The sequence below is a fragment of the Prosopis cineraria genome, unplaced genomic scaffold (assembly GCF_029017545.1).
Source record: "Prosopis cineraria cultivar Desert tree isolate PC_DT_omini unplaced genomic scaffold, ASM2901754v1 PC166, whole genome shotgun sequence".
NCBI classification, from domain to species: domain Eukaryota; kingdom Viridiplantae; phylum Streptophyta; class Magnoliopsida; order Fabales; family Fabaceae; genus Prosopis; species Prosopis cineraria.
In genome coordinates this window covers 37,608-44,075 of record NW_026555493.1, presented here as the reverse complement: position 1 = coordinate 44,075, position 6,468 = coordinate 37,608, and positions in this window count along the sequence as shown.

The following is a 6,468-nucleotide window of genomic DNA, read 5'->3' as shown; positions in this document are numbered from 1 at the left end:
TACAAACATTTTTCTTGATTATATCATTATTTGGATTTCTTTTATATAATTTTATGAGTGGTATGGTTTTTGATACTCTATAAAATTCCAAAATTATTGCTTTATTTCATAATTATATTGTTGAGCAACTTCGTCATTTATTGCTAGTTAAAATATATGTTTCAATTTTTTGTTGATTTTTTTAAATTAAACTTTATTAATTACACTTTTACATGTTTTATCTATAATTTTAATTGGGATGCTACTCACTAGAAAATTTTCTTTGATCTCAAATATTGAAGTTGATCTTGCATCTCTTACTGATCATTGAGGGGTTCTATTACTGTTTTAGATAGCAAAAGCACATGTTAGTCATTTTGTTGATGTAAATATATATTGTATTACGCAAATTGTAATTTAGTATTCCAAGTATACCTTAGTTAGATCCTAGACTTTATTTGTTATTGTGAAATCTATTGGTGTGGAACTAAGCTCTTTTTTGGTTTGGTTGACAAGTTTTGCTACTGTAGAAATTTTGGAAGATCTTAATTATAGGAGAGACTCTGCCAAAATTTCTACAGAATGTTTAAAAGTTTACCAACTTTATAATTCTAAATATATTAGAGACTTTTTTTGACTAGTAGGGATTATTTATCAATATTTTATCTTAATATTTGGTTGATTAAGGCTTATAAAATGTGAGTTTATCTCATATTCTATGCTGGTCATAACCTTAGTACTAGGGTGTGATGTAGTCTATATCACAAAATATGCTATCTCCACAACATCAAAAGCTAAATGCACACAACTCATGCATAATTCATAGAATAACATAAGAGTATGTAACAAAAACAATGATATAGAGACAAATAAGGCAGTGTTTGATTGGAGAAGTTGGAGGGAGGGAGGGAAAGGGTTGTTACACAAGGACTAAAATAAACCCTACTATACTCTCCTCTCACTTCCAACACACTCCTATAATAAAATTAATTTTTATATAATGTGAAAATATAACTATGTTTTTATCATTGAATTCTGGACCAAAAAAAACTCTAAAGTAAAACTTTTTCTAACAAGATAATATATTAAAATTCATCAAATGATGTGCATATTAAAAAATGATCATAAATAAGTTAAGTGGTACTCAACAATTAGAAAAACGATAAATTATGATATGAACAATTTTTTATAAAAGAAGAAAAAAAAACTAGGAAAAGAATTGAAATGATATAATATCAATTTAGAATTAGCTCGCTCCCTCTCCTAAGTCCTAAACCAAACAAGAATTTTCCTCCCCTTCATATCAACCAAATAATAAGTTCAGCCTATTAGAGTGCTTTTGACATAAGCTCTCCTATAGGCCTTAATTTTTCTTTTTAATTTTATTTTAATAATAGTATGTTTTAACTATTTTTTTATTTTTTTATGTGACCTAGTGGAGTGCTTCTTGTAAAAGATATCCCTTATATCAGAGCCCTTTTTTACAAAAGTGCTTTGATATGTTCTACCTCAATATTTTAAAAACATGATTATTTTACAAAAGTGCTTTAAAAACATGATTCTAATAGATATAAAAAATATTTATATAAAGAGATTATTTTATGCTATTATAATGTTATGTTTTATACATTTTTTAATATTTAATTTTATTAACTTATACCATTAATATAATTTAATAGATATCTAAAATTATTTATTTTATAAAAATTTTAATATTTATTTTAAGTATAAATTAGCCCCATCGATTGTTTTTTTTTTTTTTTTTGGGGTCCGTCATTGCTTTCCTCCACGAGACCCTACATTTCTTATAATTTTCTTCATTTTCTTATCTTACATGTCTTTTCTTATAATGTTGCATTCATAACAAAAATCAAGTTGTAGTAATAAAGAACATTCTGGTTGAAGGTTTAGCCCAATTTTATTAGGTAGAGTGAATTATGTTCGAGAAGCGAATTAAAACCATATAATGTATGTATTCTAGAGTGGCTAAAAAGGTTTGTTGTGTTTTTATTTGTACATTTCATACTCATAATTCTCATTTTTCCTTTGTATTCTTGCAAAACAAAAGTTTAATGTGCTGGAGATAAGGAGTGCTTGGATAGGAGCTACCATTCAAGATGCTTGGAGACCGTATAAATGTGCATCTAAACAAAAATATTATACAAAGTATGAAACTATGATTGAAAGATTGAAAAACTCTCCATTAGATGTGCTGGATCATTTTGGAAAAAGATTGAAAGCTCTTGATATTTCTATTTTTGTTATTCATATTAATTTAAAGTTTTGAAAATTACATTGAAGTGAGATAACTTTTTTATCAAAATAAAAAAAACCTGGACTGGAATTTTTAGTCTGACATGCATATAGATAAAAAAAAAATATTTCATGTCTGGCATAATTTGAATCAGATAAATAAATATTTTATTCTAATTTTAAATAGATTTCAAGAAATCCAATTTTTATAGTACAAGTTTGGATTTGGCAACGGAGTTCATAATTTGTATCCTGTCCCGTCTAGCTCCCCCATATTCATAGCATCACATACTATATAAATTCACAAATGTATCAAGAATAACATTCAGACTTCGAACTGAACTGTTTATTTTTCAAACGTATCTATCAATGACTACATAGAATCCTTGGAAAGCCCAGAACTTTCAACACTTACAGTGGAATAACAATTAATATTTGCAGCATTTAGTTTTTATAATCTATATTGATATTTTTCCCTTTCCTTTTTTTTGGGGCCACTTTTCTTTTTTACGGAGGCACATTTCTCATAACACGCATGATATTTTTCTAATAATATATAACAGTAAATAACCCAAGGTTCTTTAAGTGTTGGAAAATCTTATTTAGCTGGATAAAAATAACCATTTTATTTTAAAAGACAAAACTAACCTTCCACTTCTACCATCTATCTCCATTCACTATTCAGGAGCTGGATATGGACCTATTTTGAATGATCAAAATTTTAAAATTTTTTTCTTTCAACTTTTAATTAATAAATTTAATTTTTGAAAAGTCAGATATTTTTTAGCAACATGTAAATATGATAATTAAATTAAGTAGATTATTTTTATTTTCATTTTCCATGTACTAAAATAATAAAATACTAACATCACATGAATAAGTTAAATTAAATTTGGACAATCAAGATTATGGGAATAAAATCCAATATGGTAAAGTATCTCTTTCTCGCCGTCAACATACTTACCTTACAAAGAATCTCTCTTCACAAAACCTCTCAAGTGCTATCAAACAATTTGATAAATTATTTTAGATAGCATTTGGATTAACTCCTAGAAAAATTAAAATCAGTGGCAGAAATTTTGTGACAGAATGAAATCTGTCACTAGTTACATAAATTATTGACTCGCAATAACGGATATAGTCACATGTTTATCAAATTTTATAAATTTAATGACCAATTTATATCTATTACTAATTTCCATCACTAAATCTTTATATTAATGGAAAATTAGTGATGAATATTTTTAATTAAAAATTTATAAGATGTGTTCAAATATTTTACAAAATTAAAAATTGATAATATACAAAGAAAGATTCACATGAAAAATATTCAAAATGAAAAAAAAATTAAATAATTACATAAATATTTTTTCTCTTACTGTAAGTAAAATATATAATATAAAATGATCTAGAAAACATAACAAATAAATTCTTATTTTATTATGTAAATTTAAATAAAAAAATAGAATTTTAACATATCAAAATATTTTAATTATAACACATAATATAAAATTATATAAAAAATATTTATTTTCACAATATATATCAATTAATATTAAATAATATATTTATTTTTGAATATGTGAAGTTACTGTTGTAAAAAGTTAGAGTTAGAGTTATAAATTACTGATAAAATAGTTGTAAATTATTCAAGTTATGCAATGTATATATGTTTAATATGGACATTATTATCTTTTTTTATCCCAATTTTAATTTATACTCAGGTCTCAAGGGAGCTAGTTGTAGTTTCTAAATTTTGTGAGACTTATTTATAAACAAGTCTACTTCATGGGACCTATATGTAATTTTTCCTTTTATTATAGGTTCGAAAATTTTTTTATACAGCTTCAATTAATTACCAAATTACCCTCATTGAAGATAAAAATATTAGACTAAAGTATATTTTTAGTCCTTTAATTTTATATAAGGTTTCAATATCCTCTAATTTTGTAAAATATCTTTTTGGTCCTTTATTCCTAACATCTTTAGTTTCAAATAATTTTTTTTTATCAATCATTGGTATTTTGAAAAAATTAAACTTCATATGTCAACACTTGAGAATATTTTTTCAATATTTGAAAGTTCAATGTAAAAAATTATTGGGATAAAACTAATAGTGTTAGGATTAAAGGATTAAAAGGACACTATATAAAGTTAAGGTAAAATAAAATGTTGTATAAAGTTGAAGGATTAAATATATACTTTAACCAAAATATTATTATTTCTCATGCTAGATATTTCCTTCCCATTTCATTTCTTCCTGCGGGCATCTTGAAAGAAAAAAACAATAGTTAAGAAGTAGAGCTAGATTGATCCTAAAAAATTTCAAACCTCCCTTCCTCTCTTACCTTTGTCTTTATCTTCCCTCCCCTATTGTCATTGCAGATTTCTATTTTGGGCATGGAGATTCATCTCCCTCTTCCCTGTTGCATGATGCTGCTAAGAGTATGCGTGAGGTTTGAGCTTCAATTCTATTTCCTTCTTAATGCCGTATTCTTCTTCTCCTCTTTGGACTTCTTGTTACTGGTTTGATCAGAGGTGGGTTCTTCCCTCTTCATTTGCATCGATAACATTGAAATCCTTCTCTCTGTCTTTGTTGACATCATTCATGGTGTAAGTGTGGATCTCATTCTCCTTTCTTCTTCCCTGGTTATCTTGTGTGGGGTGTGTGTGTGTTTGTGTAAGCTTTCTTTTCTTACTTGTTTAGTTGAGTGCATGTTGTTTTGGTTGAATTTTATTGTGCTTAAATTTGATTATTGATGGATGTTGAGTTTGAAAAGTAGGATAAATGTAAATATTGGTATTTGGAAATTATTGAGTATGATTTGAAGGTTGGGATGCTTGAGTGAATGGTTGTAAATTGATGCACCTAAGGTGTTCGATAAAATGAGTGATAGAAGAATTTTTGGTTCAAAAGAGTAGTCAAGTGTGGGGGGGGTGTATGTTGATGCCATAGATTGGTGTTCCAAACAATATGAATTGATTGATAACTTGGATATCGTATTGTCATTAAAATGGCCGTTGATGCTAGTCATTCCTATCAGTTTATAAGCAAAGTTCTATGTCTTAATAGTGCTGATAAAAAAATCTAAGATTTATAGTATAAGTCATTTACAAATTCCTATCACACAAGATGCATTGGCAAGTGCATATCAAATTATGAGTTACTTCTTATTAGATCTAGAGCTAGCTAAGTATACAAATCTCATTCCCATCATCGATGATAATAGTAGGATTATGGATGTTATAGCTTCTTTCTAGTAACCTTAAGGATTACTTGCATAGTATATTGACAGATATAAATCTATATAATATAATATGTTCTCATCTCACTCGAAAAATCAAGCAACTCTTTATGCCTTTAACACTTTGATTAAAGTTTAATAAGTCGTATGTGTTAAAGAAGAGTTGCCAAGACAAGTTAAAATATCATCAAAATATTTGGATGAGATTTAAGGACAAAAGAGCTTAGATTTACGGCTTGGACACTAATGCCCAAGAGGTGTTAGGTATAATATCTGTTAGAAGAAATTTTGAATTATAGTGGTAAAAATATGTGTGACTCAAGTCTATATCTATAGCTTATAAAAAGCCATTTGGAGAATATGTGACTCAAATCTTGAAGGGATGGTAGAAAAAAGTTATTTAATTACTGAAACATAATACAATTTAAGTGGGTTTTCCTCTAATAACAAGATATGTTTTCCCAAGTATAAAAGGAAAACATAACTTTAAGTTTTTATACTTTACTCGCATTTTGCTATAGGTTCTTGTACTTTTTTTGGTGTTCTAAGCCCCTACACTTTTATTTTTTTTAGTGTTTTAGGTCCCTAAATGAACAAAGCATAGGGACCTTAGAGGCACCTAGAATACTGAAACATAAAAGTGTAGAGGCTTAGAATACTAAAAAAAAAATGCAGGGACTTATAGCAAAACACTAGCAAAGTGCAAGGACCCAAAGTTATATTTTCCTAAATATAAACAAACAACATATAGAGAAGAATAAGAAAAATGTAGGGCTCCCATTGATTAATTTAGAAAACATTTTCTTTCAAAATCAAATCCAAATTGAATATAATTACTTGAAGAAAATTAATGGACTTTAAGGTATTAAAATTCAAACCCATAATGTTAAAAGAGAAAAGAAACTACATGAAGAAATCCAAAAGTCATATAATCAAGAAAATTTCAAATACTTTGTATATTATTACAGAACATGGAGTCACTCCAATTTAC